The following is a 19,940-nucleotide window of genomic DNA, read 5'->3' as shown; positions in this document are numbered from 1 at the left end:
TCTATATTCTGTATTCAGTGTTCTGCAATACGTATTCTGCATTCCATATACTGTGTTCTACATTCTATATTCTAAATTAGATATTCAGTATTCTGTATTCTATATTCTAAATTCTGTGTTCTACATTCCATGTTATAAATTCTGGGTTCTCTATTCTCTATTCTTTATTCTATAATTTGTGTTCATCATTCTATATTCTATATAATATATTCTGCATTCCGTTTCCTATATACTATATTCTCTGTTGTACATTCTATATTTTAAATTCTATATTCAGTATTCTGTATTCTATATTTTATATTCTGTGTTCTGACTTCCATGTTCTCAATTCTGTGTTTTGTACTCTGTTTTCCATATTCTATATTCTGTGTTCTACATTCTATAATCTGTATTCTATATTCTGCATTGCAAATTCTATATTCTATATTCTGTGTTCTACAATGTATATTCTAAATTCTATATTCAGTATTCGGTATTCTATATTCTAAATTCTGTGTTCTGCATTCCAAGTTCTAAATTCTGGGTTCTATATTCTATTTTATATATTTTGTGCTCATTATTCTATATTCTATATTCTAGATTCCGTAGTCTATATTCTATATTCTGTGCTCTTCATTCTATATTCTAAATTCTATATTCAGTAATCTGTATTCTATATTCTAAATACTGTGTTCTGCTTTCCAAGTTCTAAATTCTGGGTTCTATATACTCTATTCTATATTTTGTGCTCATTATTCAATATTCTATATTCTATATTCTGCATTCCGTAGACTATATTCAATATTCTGTGTTCTTCATTCTATATTCTAAATTCTATATTCAGTATTCTGTATTCTATATACTAAATTCTGTGTTCAACATTCTATATTCACTAATCTGTATTCTATATTCTTAATTCTGTGTTCTGCATTCCATGTTCTTAATTCTGGTTTCTATATTCTGTTTTCCATATTCTAAATTCTGTGTTCTATATTCTATATTCTGTTTTCCATATTCTGCATTCAGTATTCTACATTCCATATTCTGTGTTCTACATTCTATATTCCAAATTTTATATTCAGTATTCTGTAGTATATACTCTAAATTCTGTGTTCTGCATTCCATGTTCTAAATTTTGGTTTCTGTATTCTGTTTTCCATATTCTATATTTGTGTTCTATATTCTATATTCTTTATTCTATATTCTACATTCTGTATCCTATATTCTAAATTCTGTGTTCTACATTACATATTCTATGTTCGATACTCAGTATTCTGTATTCTATACTCTAAATTCTGTGTTCTAAATTCCATGTTCTAAATTCTGGGTTCTATATTCTCTCTTCTAGTTTCTATATTCTGTGTTCAACATTCGATATTCTAAATACTATATTCAGCATTGTGTTTTCTATATTCTAAATTCTGTGTTCTACTTTCTATATTCTAATTTCTATTTTCAGTTCTATGTATTCTATATGATAAATTCAGTGTTCTGCATTCCATGTACTAAATTCTGGGTTCTGTATTCTGTTTTACTTATTCTATATTCTCTGTTCTACATTCTATATTCTGTATTCTATATTCTGCATTCCGTATTCTACATTCCATATTCTGTGTTCTACTTTCTATATTCAAAATTTTATATTCAGTATTCTGTATTCTATATTCTAAACTCTGTGTTGTGCATTCCATGTTCTAAATTCTCGTTTCTGTATTCTGTTTTTCATATTCTACATTCTGTGTTATACCTTCTATATTCTGTATCATGTATTTTGCATTTCGTATTCTACAATCCATATTCTGTGTCCTACATTCTATAATCTAAATTCTATATTCAGTATTCTGTATTCTATATTCTAAATTCTGTGTTCTGCATTCCGTGTTCCAAATTCAGGGTTGTATATTCTATACTCTATATTCTATATTTTGTGTTCTACATTCTATATTCTAAATTCTATATTTAGTATTCCGTATTCTATATTGTATATTCTGAGTTCTGCATTCCATGTTCTATACTCCATATTCGGTATTCTGTATTCTATATACTAAATACTGAATTCTGCTTTCCATGTTCTAAATTCTGGGTTCTATATTCTCAACTCTAAATTCTCTATTCTGTGTTCTACATTGTATATTCTAAATTCTATATTCAGTATTCTGTTTTTTATATTCCACATTCTGTGTTCAACATTCTATATTCGAAATTCTATATTCAGTATTCTGTTTTCTATATTCTAAATTCTGTGTTCTGCATTCAATGTTCTCAGTTCTGGGTTTTGTATTCTGTTTTCCATATTCTATACTCTGTGTTCTACATTCTATATTCTGTATTCTATATTCTGCTTTCCGTATTCTATATTCTATATTCTGTTTTCTACATTGTATATTCTAAATTCTATATTCAGTATTCTGTATTCTATATTCTAAATTCTGTGTTCTAAATTGTATATTCATATTCTATATTCAGTATTCGGTTTTGTATATTCTAAATTCTGTGTTCTACATTCTTAATTCAAAATTCTATATTCAGTAGTCTGTATTCTATATTCTAAATTGTGTGTTTTGCATTCCATGTTCTAAATGCTGGGTTCTATATTCTGTTTTCCATATTCTAAATTCTGTGTTCTACATTCTATATTCTGTACTCAATATTCTGCATTCCCTATTCAATATTCTATACTCTGTGTTCTACATTCTATATTCTAAATTCTATATTCAGTATTCTGTATTCTATATTCTAAATATTGTGTTCTGCATTCCATGTTCTAAATTCTGGGTTCTATTTTCTATACTCTATATTCTATATTCTGTGTTCTTCATTGTATATTCTATATTCTATATTCAGTATTCCATATTCTATATTCTATATTCTGGGTTCTGCATTCCATGTTCTAAAATCCATATTCAGTATTCTGTATTCTATATTCTATATTCTGAGTTCTGCTATCCATGTTCTAAATTATATATTCAGTATTCTGTATTCTATATTCTAATTGCTGTGTTCCGCATTCTATGTTCTAAATTCTATATTAAGTATTCTGTATTCTATATTGTAAATTCTGTGTTCCGCATTCTATGTTCTAAATTCTTTATTCAGTATTCTGTATCCTTTATTCTAAATTCTGTGTTAGGCATTCCATGTTCAAAATACTGGGTTCTACATTCTATATACTATAATCTTTATTGTGTGTTCTACATTCTATATTCTAAATTCGATATTCAGTATTCTGTATTCTATATTCTAAATTCTGTGTCCTACATTCCATGTTATAAATTTTGGGTTCTATATTCTCTATTCTTTATTCTATATTTTGTGTTCATCATTCTATATTCTATATGCTATATTCTGCATTCCGTAGTCTATATTCTATATTCTGTGTTCTGCATTCTATAATCTAAATTCTATATTCAGTAATCTGTATTCTATATTCTAAATACTGTGTTCTGCATTCCAAGTTCTAAATTCTGGGTTCTATATTCTCTATTCTATATTTTGTGTTCATCATTCTATATTCTATATGCTATATTCTGCATTCCGTAGTCTATATTCTATATTCTGTGTTCTTCATTCTATATTCTAAATTCTATATTCAGTATTCTGTATTCTATATTCTAAATTCTGTGTTCTGCATTCCATGTTCTTAATTCTGGGTTCTATATTCTGTTTTCCATTTTCTAAATTCTGTGTTCTACATTCTATATTCTGTTTTCCATTTTCTGCTTTACGTATTCTACATTCCATATTCTGTGTTCTACCTTCTATATTCTAAATTTTATATTCAGTATTCTGTAGTATATTCTCTAAATTCTGTGTTCTGAATTCCATGTTCTAAATTTTGAATTCTGTATTCTGTTTTCCATATTCTATATTTGTGTTCTATATTAAATATACTTTATTCTATATTCTGCATTCCGTATCCTATATTCTAAATTCTGAGTTCTACATTCTATATTCTAAGTTCTATACTCAGTATTCTGTATTCTATATTCTAAATTCTGTGTTCTAAATTCCAAGTTCTAAATTCTGGGTTCTATATCCTCTATTCTATTTTCTATATTCTGTGTTCAACATGCGATATTCTAAATACTTTATTCAGCATTCTGTGTTCTATATTCTTAATTCTGTGTTCTACATTCTATATTCTAAATTCTATTTTCAGTTGTATGTATTCTATATTCTAAATTCTGTGTTCTGCATTCCATGTTCTAAATTCTGGGTTCTGTATTCTGTTTTCCATATTCTATATTCTGTGTTCTACATTCTATATTCTGTATTCTATATTCTGCATTCCGTATTCTACATTCCATATTCTGTGTTCTACATTCTATATTCAAAATTTTATATTCAGTATTCTGTATTCTATATTCTAAATTCTGTGTTCTGCATTCCATGTTCTAAATTCTGGGTTCTATATTCTCTATTCTCTATTCTATATTCTGTGTTCTAAATTCTATATTCTAAATTCTATATTCAGTATTTCGTATTCTATATTTTATATTCTGTGTTCTGCATTCCATGTTCTATAATCCATTTTCGGTATTCTGTATTCTATATACTAAATACTGTATTCTGCTTTCCATGTTCTAAATTCTGGGTTCTATATTTTCTATTCTATATTCTATATTCTGTGTTCATTTTTCTATATTCTATATTCTATATTCTGCATTCCGAACCCTATATTCTATATTCTGTGTTCTGCATTATATTCTGTATTCAATATTCTGCATTCCGTATCTATCATTACATATTCTGTGTTCTAATTTCTATATTCTAATTTTGATATTCAGTATTCTGTATTCTATATTCTAAATTCTTTGTTCTACATTCCATGTTCTTATTTCTGGGTTCTATATTTTCTGTTCTATATTCTATATTCTGTGTTCATCATTCTATATTCTATATTCTATATTCTGCATTCTGAAGTCTATATTCCAGATTCTGGGTTCTACATTCTATATTCTGTATTCTATATTTTGCATTCCGTATTCTACATTGTATATTCTGTGTCCTTGATTGTATAATCTAAATCCTCTGTTCAGTATTCCGTATTCTATATTCGATACTTTGTGTTCTACATTCTATATTCTAAATTCTATATTCAGTATTCTGTATTCTATATTCTAAATATTGTGTTCTGCATTCCACGTTCTAAATTCTGTGTTCTATATTCTATACTCTATATTCTATATTCTGTGTTCTACATTGTATATTCTAAATTCTATATTCAGTATTCCATATTCTATATTCTATATTCTGGGTTCTTCATTCCATGTTCTAATATCTATATTCAGTATTCTGTATTCTATATTCTAAATTCTGAGTTCTGCTTTCCATGTTCTAAATTCTATATTCAGTATTCTGTATTCTATATTCTAATTGCTTTGTTCCGCATTTTATGTTCTAAATACTATACTCAGTATTCTGTATTCTATATTCTAAATTCTGTGTTCGGCATGCCATGTTAAAATTCTGGGTTCTATATTCTATATTCTATAATTAATATTCTGTGTTCTACATTCTATATTCTAAATTCTATATTCAGTATTCTGTATTTTATATTCCAAATTCTGTGTTCTGCATTCCATGTTCCAAATTCAGGGTTGTATATTCTATACTCTATATTCTATATTTTGTGTTCTACATTCTATATTCTAAATTCTATATTTAGTATTCCGTATTCTATATTGTATATTCTGAGTTCTGCATTCCATGTTCTATACTCCATATTCGGTATTCTGTATTCTATATACTAAATACTGAATTCTGCTTTCCATGTTCTAAATTCTGGGTTCTATATTCTCAACTCTAAATTCTCTATTCTGTGTTCTACATTGTATATTCTAAATTCTATATTCAGTATTCTGTTTTTTATATTCTATATTCTGTGTTCAACATTCTATATTCGAAATTCTATATTCAGTATTCTGTTTTCTATATTCTAAATTCTGTGTTCTGCATTCAATGTTCTCAATTCTGGGTTTTGTATTCTGTTTTCCATATTCTATACTCTGTGTTCTACATTCTATATTCTGTATTCTATATTCTGCTTTCCGTATTCTATATTCTATATTCTGTTTTCTACATTGTATATTCTAAATTCTATATTCAGTATTCTGTATTCTATATTCTAAATTCTGTGTTCTAAATTGTATATTCATATTCTATATTCAGTATTCGGTTTTGTATATTCTAAATTCTGTGTTCTACATTCTAAATTCTAAATTCTATATTCAGTAGTCTGTATTCTATATTCTAAATTCTGTGTTTTGCATTCCATGTTCTAAATGATGGGTTCTATATTCTGTTTTCCATATTCTAAATTCTGTGTTCTACATTCTATATTCTGTACTAAATATTCTGCATTCCCTATACTATATTCTATACTCTGTTTTCTACATTCTATATTCTAAATTCTATATTCAGTATTCTGTATTCTATATTCTAAATATTGTGTTCTGCATTACATGTTCTAAATTCTGGGTTCTATTTTCTATACTCTATATTCTATATTCTGTGTTCTTCATTGTATATTCTATATTCTATATTCAGTATTCCATATTCTATATTCTATATTCTGGGTTCTGCATTCCATGTTCTAAAATCCATATTCAGTATTCTGTATTCTATATTCTATATTCTGAGTTCTGTTATCCATGTTCTAAATTATATATTCAGTATTCTGTATTCTATATTCTAATTGCTGTGTTCCGCATTCTATGTTCTAAATTCTATATTAAGTATTCTGTATTCTATATTGTAAATTCTGTGTTCCGCATTCTATGTTCTAAATTCTTTATTCAGTATTCTGTATTCTTTATTCTAAATTCTGTGTTCGGCATTCCATGTTCAAAATACTGGGTTCTACATTCTATATACTATAATCTATATTGTGTGTTCTACATTCTATATTCTAAATTCGATATTCAGTATTCTGTATTCTATATTCTTAATTCTTTGTCCTACATTCCATGTTATAAATTTTGGGTTCTATATTCTCTATTCTTTATTCTATATTTTGTGTTCATCATTCTATATTCTATATGCTATATTCTGCATTCCGTAGTCTATATTCTATATTCTGTGTTCTGCATTCTATAATCTAAATTCTATATTCAGTAATCTGTATTCTATATTCTAAATACTGTGTTCTGCATTCCAAGTTCTAAATTCTGGGTTCTATATTCTCTATTCTATATTCTATATTTTGTGTTCATCATTCTATATTCTATATGCTATATTCTGCATTCCGTAGTCTATATTCTATATTCTGTGTTCTTCATTCTATATTCTAAATTCTATATTCAGTATTCTGTATTCTATATACTAAATTCTGTGTTCTATATTCCATATTCACTAATCTGTATTCTATATTCTAAATTCTGTGTTCTGCATTCCATGTTCTTAATTCTGGGTTTTATATTCTGTTTTCCATATTCTAAATTCTGTGTTCTACATTCTATATTGTTTTCCATATTCTGCTTTCCATATTCTACATTCCATATTCTGTGTTCTACATTCTATATTCTAAATTTTATATTCAGTATTCTGTAGTATATACTCTAAATTCTGTGTTCTGAATTCCATGTTCTAAATTTTGGATTCTGTATTCTGTTTTCCATATTCTATATTTGTGTTCTATATTATATATACTTTATTCTATATTCTGCATTCCGTATCCTATATTCTAAATTCTGAGTTCTACATTCTATATTCTAAGTTCTATACTCAGTATTCTGTATTCTATATTCTAAATTCTGTGTTCTCAAATTCCATGTTCTAAATTCTGGGTTCTATATTCTCTATTCTATTTTCTTTATTCTGTGTTCAACATTCGATATTCTAAATACTTTATTCAGCATTCTGTGTTCTATATTCTAAATTCTGTGTTCTACATTCTATATTCTAAATTCTATTTTCAGTTGTATGTATTCTATATTCTAAATTCAGTGTTCTGAATTCCATGTTCTAAATTCTGGGTTCTGTATTCTGTTTTCCATATTCTATATTCTGTGTTCTACATTCTATATTCTGAATTCTTTATTCTGCATTCCGTATTCTACATTCCATATTCTGTGTTCTACATTCTATATTCAAAATTTTATATTCAGTATTCTGTATTCTATATTCTAAATTCTGTGTTCTGCATTCCATTTTCTAAATTCTGGGTTCTATATTCTCTATTCTATATTCTATATTCTGTGTTCTAAATTCTATATTCTAAATTCTATATTCAGTGTTTCGTATTCTATATTTTATATTCTGTGTTCTGCATTACATGTTCTATAATCCATATTCGGTATTCTGTATTCTATATACTAAATACTGTATTCTGCTTTCCATGTTCTAAATTCTGGGTTCTATATTTTCTATTCTATATTCTTTATTCTGTGTTCATTTTTCTATATTCTATATTCTATATTCTGCATTCCGAACCCTATATTCTATATTCTGTGTTCTACATTATATTCTGTATTCAATATTCTGCATTCCGTATCTATCATTACATATTCTGTGTTCTGAATTCTATATTCTAATTTTGATATTCAGTATTCTGTATTCTTTATTCTAAATTCTTTGTTCTACATTCCATGTTCTTATTTCTGGGTTCTATATTTTCTGTTCTATATTCTATATTCTGTGTTCCTCATTCTATATTCTATATTCTATATTCTGCATTCTGAAGTCTTTATTCCAGGTTCTGTGTTCTACATTCTATATTCTGTATTCTATATTTTGCATTCCGTATTCTACATTGTATATTCTGTGTCCTTGATTGTATAATCTAAATTCTCTGTTCAGTATTCCGTATTCTATATTCGATACTTTGTGTTCTACATTCTATATTCTAAATTCTATATTCAGTATTCTGTATTCTATATTTTAAATATTGTGTTCTGCATTCCACGTTCTAAATTCTGTGTTCTATATTCTATACTCTATATTCTATATTCTGTGTTCTACATTGTATATTCTAAATTCTATATTCAGTATTCCATATTCTATATTCTATATTCTGGGTTCTTCATTCCATATTCTAATATCTATATTCAGTATTCTGTATTCTATATTCTAAATTCTGAGTTCTGCTTTCCATGTTCTAAATTCTATATTCAGTTTTCTGTATTCTATATTCTAATTGCTTTGTTCCGCATTCTACTTTCTAAATTCTATATTAAGTATTCTGTATTCTATATTGTAAATTCTGTGTTCCGCATTTTATGTTCTAAATACTATATTCAGTATTCTGTATTCTATATTCTAAATATTGTGTTCTGCATTCCATGTTCTAAATGATGGGTTCTATATTCTATAATCTATCTTGTATATTCTGTGTTCTTCATTGAGTTTTCTAAATTCTATATTCAGTATTCCGTATTCTATATTCTATATTCTGGGTTCTGCATTCCATGTTCTAAATCAATATTCAGTTTTCTGTATTCTATATTCTATATTCTGAGTTCTGCTATCCAAGTTCTAAATTATATGTTCAGTATTATGTATTCTATATTCTAATTGCTGTGTTCCGCATTCTATGTTCTAAATTCTATATTAAGTATTCTGTATTCTATATTGTAAATTCTGTGTTCCGCATTCTATGTTCTAAATTCTTTATTAAGTATTCTGTATTCTTTATTCTAAATTCTGTGTTCGGCATTCCATGTTCAAAATACTGGGTCTACATTCTATATAATATAATCTATATTGTGTGTTCTACATTCTATATTCTTAATTCTATGTTCACTATTCTGTATATTATATGCCAAATTTTGTGTTCTGCATTCCATGTTCTAAATTCTGGGTTCTATATTCTGTTTTCAATATTCTAAATTCTGTGTTCTACATTCTATATTCTGTATTCAATATTCTGCATTCCGTATTCTACATTCCATATACTGTGTTCTACATTCTATATTCTAAATTCGATATTCAGTATTCTGTATTCTATATTCTAAATTCTGTGTCCTATATTCCATGTTATAAATTTTGGGTTCTATATTCTCTATTCTTTATTCTATATTTTGTGTTCATCATTCTATATTCTATATGCTATATTCTGCATTCCGTAGTCTATATTCTATATTCTGTGTTCTGCATTCTATAATCTAAATTCTATATTCAGTAATCTGTATTCTATATTCTAAATAGTGTGTTCTGCATTCCAAGTTCTAAATTCTGGGTTCTATATTCTCTATTCTATATTTTGTGCTCATTATTCTATATTCTATATTCTATATTTTGCATTCCGTAGTCTATAATCTATATTCTGTGTTCTTCATTCTATATTCTAAATTCTATATTCAGTATTCTGTATTCTATATTCTAAATTCTGTGTTCTACATTCTATATTCACTAATCTGTATTCTATATTCTAAATTCTGTGTTCTGCATTCCATGTTCTAAATTCTGGGTTCTATATTCTGTTTTCCATATTCTAAATTCTGTGTTCTATATTCTATATTCTGTTTTCCATATTCTGCATTCCGTATTCTACATTCAATATTCTGTTTTCTACATTCTATATTCTAAATTTTATATTCAGTATTCTGTAGTATATACTCTAAATTCTGTGTTCTGCATTCCATGTTCTAAATTTTGGTTTCTGTATTCTGTTTTCCATATTCTATATTTGTGTTCAATATTCTATATTCTTTATCCTATATTCTACATTCCGTATCCTATATTTTAAATTCTGTGTTCTACATTATATATTCTAAGTTCGATTCTCAGTATTCTGTATTCTATATTCTAAATTCTGTGTTGTAAATTCCATGTTCTAAATTCTGGGTTTTATATTCTCTATTCTAGTTTCTATATTCTGTGTTCAACATTCGATATTCTAAATACTTTATTCAGCATTCTGTGTTCTATATTCTAAATTCTGTGTTCTACATTCTATATTCTAAATTCTATTTTCAGTTGTATGTATTCTATATTCTAAATTCAGTGTTCTGCATTCCATGTTCTAAATTCTCTGTTCTGTATTCTGTTTTCCATATTCTATATTCAGTGTTCTACATTCTATATTCTGTATTCTATATTCTGCATTCCGTATTCTACATTCCGTATTCTGTGTTCTATATTCTATATTCAAAATTTTATATTTAGTATTCTGAATTCTATATTCTAAACTCTGTGTTGTGCATTCCATGTTCTAAATTCTCATTTCTGTATTCTGTTTTCCATATTCTACATTCTGTGTTCTACATTCTATACTCTGTATCCTATATTCTGCTTTCCGTATTCTATATTCTTTATTCTGTTTTCTACATTGTATATTCTAAATTCTATATTCAGTATTCTTTATTCTATATTCTAAATTCTGTGTTCTACATTGTATATTCATATTCTATAATCAGTATTCGGTTTTGTATATTCTAAATTCTGTGTTCTACATTCTAAATTCTTAATTCTATATTCAGTAGTCTGTATTCTATATTCTAAATTCTGTGTTTTGTATTCGATGTTCTAAATGCTGGGTTCTATATTCTGTTTTCCATATTCTATATTCTGTGTTCTACATTCTATATTCTGTACTCAATATTCTGCATTCCGTTTTCTATATTCTATACTCTGTGTTCTACATTCTATATTCTAAATTCTATATTCAGTATTCTGTATTCTATATTCTAAATATTGTGTTCTGCATTCCATGTTCTAAATTCTGGATTCTATATTCTATACTCTATATTCTATATTCTGTGTTCTTCATTGTATATTCTAAATTCTATATTCAGTATTCCGTATTCTATATTCTATATTCTGGGTTCTGCATTCCATGTTCTAAAATCTATATTCAGTTTTCTGTATTCTATATTCTATATTCTGAGTTCTGCTATCCATGTTCTAAATTATATATTCAGTATTCTGTATTCTATATTCTAATTGCTGTGTTCCGCATTCTATGTTCTAAATTCTATATTAAGTATTCTGTGTTTTATATTGTAAATTCTGTGTTCCGCATTCTATGTTCTAAATTCTTTATTCAGTATTCTGTATTCTGTATTCTAAATTCTGTGTTCGGCATTTCATGTTCAAAATACTGGGTTCTACATTCTATATTCTATAATCTATATTGTGTGTTCTATATTCTATATTCTTAATTCAATATTTTATATTCCAAATTTTGTGTTCTGCATTCCATGTTCTAAATTCTGGGTTCTATATTCTGTTTTCAATATTCTAAATTCTGTGTTCTACATTCTATATTCTTTATTCAATATTCTGCATTCCGTATTCTACATTCCATATACTGTGTTCTACATTCTATATTCTAAATTCGATATTCAGTATTCTGTATTCTATATTCTAAATTCTGTGTCCTATATTCCATGTTATAAATTTTGGGTTCTATATTCTCTATTTTTTATTCTATATTTTGTGTTCATCATTCTATATTCTATATGCTATATTCTGCATTCCGTAGTCTATATTCTATATTCTAAATTCTATATTCAGTATTCTGTATTCTATATACTAAATTCTGTGTTCTATAGTCCATATTCACTAATCTGTATTCTATATTCTAAATTCTGTGTTCTGCATTCCATGTTCTTAATTCTGGGTTCTATATTCTGTTTTCCATATTCTAAATTCTGTGTTCTACATTCTATATTCTGTTTTCCATATTCTGCTTTCCATATTCTACATTCCATATTCTGTGTTCTACATTCTATATTCTAAATTTTAAATTCAGTATTCTGTAGTATATACACTAAATTCTGTGTTCTGCATTCCATGTTCTAAATTTTGGGTTCTGTATTCTGTTTTCCATATTCTATATTTGTGTTCTATATTCTATATACTTTATTCTATATTCTGCATTCCGTATCCTATATTCTAAATTCTGAGTTCTACATTCTATATTCTAAGTTCTATACTCAGTATTCTGTATTCTATATTCTAAATTCTGTGTTCTAAATTCCATGTTCTAAATTCTGGGTTCTATAATCTCTATTCAATTTTCTATATTCTGTGTTCAACATTCGATATTCTAAATACTTTATTCAGCATTCTGTGTTCTATATTCTAAATTCTGTGTTCTACATTCTATATTCTAAATTCTATTTTCAGTTGTATGTATTCTATATTCTAAATTCAGTGTTGTGCATTCCATGTTCTAAATTCTGGGTTCTGTATTCTGTTTTCCATATTCTATATTCTGTGTTCTACATTCTATATTCTGTATTCTATATTCTGAATTCCGCATTCTACATTCCATATTCTGTGTTCTACATTCTATATTCTAAATTCTATATTCAGTATTCTGTATTCTATATTCTAAATATTGTGTTCTGCATTCCATGTTCTAAATTCTGCGTTCTAATTTCTATACTCTATATTCTATATTCTTTGTTCTTCATTGTATATTCTATATTCTATATTCAGTGTTCCATATTCTATATTTTATATTCTGGGTTCTGCATTCCATGTTCTAAAATCCATATTCAGTATTCTGTATTCTATATTCTAATTTCTGAGTTCTGCTTTCCCTGTTCTAAATTCTATATTCAGTATTCTGTATTCTATATTCTAATTACTTTTTTCCGCATTCTACTTTCTAAATTCTATATTAAGTATTCTATATTCTATATTGAAAATTCTGTGTTCCGCATTTTATGTTCTAAATACTATACTCAGTATTCTGTATTCTTTATTCTAAATTCTGGGTTCGGCATGCCATGTTAAAATTCTGGGTTCTATATTCTATATTCTATAATTAATATTCTGTGTTCTACATTCTATATTCTAAATTCTATATTCAGTATTCTGTATTTTATATTCCAAATTCTGTGTTCTGCATTTCATGTTCTAAATTCTGCGTTCTATAATCTGTTCTCAATATTCTAAATTCTGTGTTCTACATTCTATATTCTGTATTCAGTGTTCTGCAATACGTATTCTGCATTCCATATACTGTGTTCTACATTCTATATTCTAAATTAGATATTCAGTATTCTGTATTCTATATTCTTAATTCTGTGTTCTACATTCCATGTTATAAATTCTGGGTTCTCTATTCTCTATTCTTTATTCTATATTTTGTGTTCATCATTCTATATTCTATATAATATATTCTGCATTCCGTTGCCTATATACTATATTCTGTGTTGTACATTCTATATTTTAAATTCTATATTCAGTATTCTGTATTCTATATTCTATATTCTGTGTTCTGACTTCCATGTTCTCAATTCTGTGTTTTGTATTCTGTTTTCCATATTCTATATTCTGTGTTCTACATTCTATAATCTGTATTCTATATTCTGCATTCCAAATTCTATATTCTATATTCTGTGTTCTACAATGTATATTCTAAATTCTATATTCAGTATTCTGTATTCTATATTCTAAATTCTGTGTTCTACATTGTATATTCATATTCTATAGTCAGTATTCGGTGTTCTATATTCTAAATTCTGTGTTCTGCATTCCAAGTTCTAAATTCTGGGTTCTATATTCTCTTTTCTATATTTTGTGCTCATTATTCTATATTCTATATTCTATATTCTAGATTCCGTAGTCTATATTCTATATTCTGTGCTCTTCATTCTATATTCTAAATCCTATATTCAGTAATCTGTATTCTATATTCTAAATACTGTGTTCTGCATTCCAAGTTCTAAATTCTGGGTTCTATATTCTCTATTCTATATTTTGTGCTCATTATTCTGTATTCTATATTCTATATTCTGCATTCCATAGTCTATATTCTATATTCTGTGTTCTTCATTCTATATTCTAAATTCTATATTCAGTATTCTGTATTCTATATACTAAAGTCTGTGTTCTACATTCTATACTCAGTATTCTGTATTCTATATTCTAAATTCTGTGTTCTAAATTCCATGTTCTAAATTCTGGGTTCTATATCCTCTATTCTATTTTCTATATTCTGTGTTCAACATTCGATATTCTAAATACTTTATTCAGCATTCTGTGTTCTATATTCTAAATTCTGTGTTCTACATTCTATATTCTAAATTCTATTTTCAGTTGTATGTATTCTATATTCTAAATTCAGTGTTCTGCATTCCATGTTCTAAATTCTGGGTTCTGTATTCTGTTTTCCATATTCTATATTCTGTGTTCTACATTCTATATTCTGTATTCTATATTCTGCATTCCGTATTCTACATTCCATATTCTGTGTTCTACATTCTATATTCAAAATTTTATATTCAGTATTCTGTATTCTATATTCTAAATTCTGTGTTCTGCATTCCATGTTCTAAATTCTGGGTTCTATATTCTCTATTCTATATTCTATATTCTGTGTTCTAAATTCAATATTCTAAAGTCTATATTCAGTATTTCGTATTCTATATTTTATATTCTGTGTTCTGCATTCCATGTTCTATAATCCATATTCGGTATTCTGTATTCTATATACTAAATACTGTATTCTGCTTTCCATGTTCTAAATTCTGGTTTCTATATTTTCTATTCTATATTCTATATTCTGTGTTCAATTTTCTATATTCTATATTCTATATTCTGCATTCCGAACCCTATATTCTATATTCTGTGTTCTGCATTATATTCTGTATTCAATATTCTGCATTCCGTATCTATCATTACTTATTCTGTGTTCTAATTTCTATATTCTAATTTTGATATTCAGTATTCTGTATTCTATATTCTAAATTCTTTGTTCTACATTCCATGTTCTTATTTCTGGGTTCTATATTTTCTGTTCTATATTCTATATTCTGTGTTCATCATTCTATATTCTATATTCTATATTCTGCATTCTGAAGTCTATATTCCAGATTCTGTGTTCTACATTCTATATTCTGTATTCTATATTTTGCATTCCGTATTCTACATTGTATATTCTGTGTCCTTGATTGTATAATCTAAATCCTCTGTTCAGTATTCCGTATTCTATATTCGATACTTTGTGTTCTACATTCTATATTCTAAATTCTATATTCAGTATTCTGTATTCTATATTCTAAATATTGTGTTCTGCATTCCACGTTCTAAATTCTGTGTTCTATATTCTATACTCTATATTCTATATTCTGTGTTCTACATTGTATATTCTAAATTCTATATTCAGTATTCCATATTCTATATTCTATATTCTGGGTTCTTCATTCCATGTTCTAATATCTATATTCAGTATTCTGTATTCTATATTCTAAATTCTGAGTTCTGCTTTCCATGTTCTAAATTCTATATTCAGTATTCTGTATTCTATATTCTAATTGCTTTGTTCCGCATTCTACTTTCTAAATTCTATATTAAGTATTCTGTATTCTATATTGTAAATTCTGTGTTCCGCATTTTATTTTCTAAATACTATATTCAGTATTCTGTATTCTATATTCTAAATTCTGTGTTCGGCATGCCATGTTAAAATTCTGGGCTCTATATTCTATATTCTATAATTAATATTCTGTGTTCTACATTCTATATTCTAAATTCTATATTCAGTATTCTGTATTTTATATTCCAAATTCTGTGTTCTGCATTTCATGTTCTAAATTCTGGGTTCTATAATCTGTTTTCAATATTCTAAATTCTGTGTTCTACATTCTATATTCTGTATTCAGTATTCTGCAATACGTATTCTGCATTCAATATACTGTGTTCTACATTCTATATTCTAAATTAGATATTCAGTATTCTTTATTCTATATTCTAAATTCTGTGTTCTGCATTCCATGTTATAAATTCTGGGTTCTATATTCTCTATTCTTTATTCTATAATTTGTGTTCATCATTCTATATTCTATATAATTTATTCTGCATTCCGTTACCTATATAATATATTCTGTGTTGTACATTCTATATTTTAAATTCTATATTCAGTATTCTGTATTCTATATTCTATATTCTGTGTTCTGACTCCCATGTTCTCAATTCTGTGTTTTGTATTCTGTTTTCCATATTCTATATTCTGTGTTCTACATTCTATAATCTGTATTCTATATTCTGCATTCCAAATTCTATATTCTATATTCTGTGTTCTACAATGTATTCTAAATTCTTTATTCAGTATTCGGTATTCTATATTCTAAATTCTGTGTTCTGCATTCCAAGTTCAAAATTCTGGGTTCTATATTCTATTTTATAAATTTTGTGCTCATTATTCTATATTCTATATTCTATATTCTAGATTCCGTAGTCTATATTCTATATTCTGTGCTCTTCATTCTATATTCTAAATTCTATATCCAGTAATCTGTATTCTATATTCTAAATACTGTGTTCTGCTTTCCAAGTTCTAAATTCTGGGTTCTATATTCTCTATTCTATATTTTGTGCTCATTATTCTATATTCTATATTCTATATTCTGCATTCCGTAGTCTATATTCTATATTCTGTGTTCTTCATTCTATATTCTAAATTCTATATTCAGTATTCTGTATTCTATATACTAAATTCTGTGTTCTACATTCTATATTCACTAATCTGTATTCTATATTCTTAATTCTGTTTTCTGCATTCCATGTTCTAAATTCTGGGTTCTATATTCTGTTTTACATATTCTTAATTCTGTGTTCTATATTCTATATTCTGTTTTCCATATTCTGCATTCCGTATTCTACATTCCATATTCTGTGTTCTACATTCTATATTCTAAATTTTATATTCAGTATTCTGTTGTATATACTCAAAATTCTGTGTTCTACATTCCATGTTCTAAATTTTGGTTTCTGTATTCTGTTTTCCATATTCTATATTTGTGTTCTATATTCTATATTCTTTATTCTATATTCTACATTCCGTATCCTATATTCTAAATTCTGTGTTCTACATTATATATTCTAAGTTCGATACTCAGTATTCTGTATTCTATATTCTAAATTCTGTGTTCTAAATTCCATGTTCTAAATTCTGGGTTCTATATTCTCTCTTCTAGTTTCTATATTCTGTGTTCAACATTCGATATTCTAAATACTATATTCAGCATTGTGTGTTCTATATTCTAAATTCTGTGTTCTACTTTCTATATTCTAATTTCTATTTTCAGTTCTATGTATTCTATATGATAAATTCAGTGTTCTGCATTCCATGTACTAAATTCTGGGTTCTGTATTCTGTTTTCCTTATTCTATATTCTCTACTCTACATTCTATATTCTGTATTCTATATTCTGCATTCCGTATTCTACATTCCATATTCTGTGTTCTACTTTCTATATTCAAAATTTTATATTCAGTATTCTGTATTCTATATTCTAAACTCTGTGTTGTGCATTCCATGTTCTAAATTCTCGTTTCTGTATTCTGTTTTTCATATTCTACATTCTGTGTTATAACTTCTATATTCTGTATCATGTATTTTGCATTTCGAATTCTATATTCCATATTCTGTGTCCTACATTCTATAATCTAAATTCTATATTCAGTATTCTGTATTCTATATTCTAAATTCTGTGTTCTGCATTCCGTGTTCCAAATTCAGGGTTCTATATTCTATACTCTATATTCTATATTTTGTGTTCTACATTCTATATTCTAAATTCTATATTTAGTATTCCGTATTCTATATTGTATATTCTGATTTCTGCATTCCATGTTCTATACTCCATATTCGGTATTCTGTATTCTATATACTAAATACTGAATTCTGCTTTCCATGTTCTAAATTCTGGGTTCTATATTCTCAACTCTAAATTCTCTATTCTGTGTTCTACATTGTATATTCTAAATTCTATATTCAGTATTCTGTTTTTTATATTCTATATTCTGTGTTCAACATTCTATATTCGAAATTCTATATTCAGTATTCTGTTTTCTATATTCTAAATTCTGTGTTCTGCATTCAATGTTCTCAATTCTGGGTTTTGTATTCTGTTTTCCATATTCTATACTCTGTGTTCTACATTCTATATTCTGTATTCTATATTCTGCTTTCCGTATTCTATATTCTATATTCTGATTTCTACATTGTATATTCTAAATTCTATATTCAGTATTCTGTATTCTATATTCTAAATTCTGTGTTCTAAATTGTATATTCATATTCTATATTCAGTATTCGGTTTTGTATATTCTAAATTCTGTGTTCTACATTCTAAATTCTAAATTCTATATTCAGTAGTCTGTATTCTATATTCTAAATTCTGTGTTTTGCATTCCATGTTCTAAATGCTGGGTTCTATATTCTGTTTTCCATATTCTAAATTCTGTGTTCTACATTCTATATTCTGTACCCAATATTCTGCATTCCCTATACTATATTCTATACTCTGTGTTCTACATTCTATATTCTAAATTCTATATTCAGTATTCTGTATTCTATATTCTAAATATTGTGTTCTGCATTCCATGTTCTAAATTCTGGGTTCTATTTTCTATACTCTATATTCTATATTCTGTGTTCTTCATTGTATATTCTATATTCTTTATTCAGTATTCCATATTCTATATTCTATATTCTGGGTTCTGCATTCCATGTTCTAAAATCCATATTAAGTATTCTGTATTCTATATTCTATATTCTGAGTTCTGCTATCCATGTTCTAAATTATATTTTCAGTATTCTGTATTCTATATTCTAATTGCTGTGTTCTGCATTCCAAGTTCTAAATTCTGTGTTCCATATTCTCTATTCTATATTTTGTGTTCATCATTCTATATTCTATATGCTATATTCTGCATTCAGTGGTCTATATTCTATTTTCTGTGTTCTTCATTCTATATTCTAAATTCTATATTCAGTATTCTGTATTCTATATACTAAATTCTGTGTTCTATATTCCATATTCACTAATCTGTATTCTATATTCTAAATTCTGTGTTCTGCATTCCATGTTCTTAATTCTGTGTTCTATATTCTGTTTTCCATATTCTAAATTCTGTGTTCTAAATTCTATATTCTGTTTTCCATATTCTGCTTTCCGTATTCTACATTCCAGATTCTGTGTTCTACATTCTATATTCTGTATTCTGTATTTTGCATTCCGTATTCTACATTGTATATTCTGTGTCCTTGATTGTATAAT

Source organism: Vicugna pacos, unplaced genomic scaffold (genome assembly GCF_048564905.1).
Source record: "Vicugna pacos unplaced genomic scaffold, VicPac4 scaffold_17, whole genome shotgun sequence".
Lineage (NCBI taxonomy): Eukaryota > Metazoa > Chordata > Mammalia > Artiodactyla > Camelidae > Vicugna > Vicugna pacos.
This window is presented reverse-complemented; position numbering follows the sequence as displayed.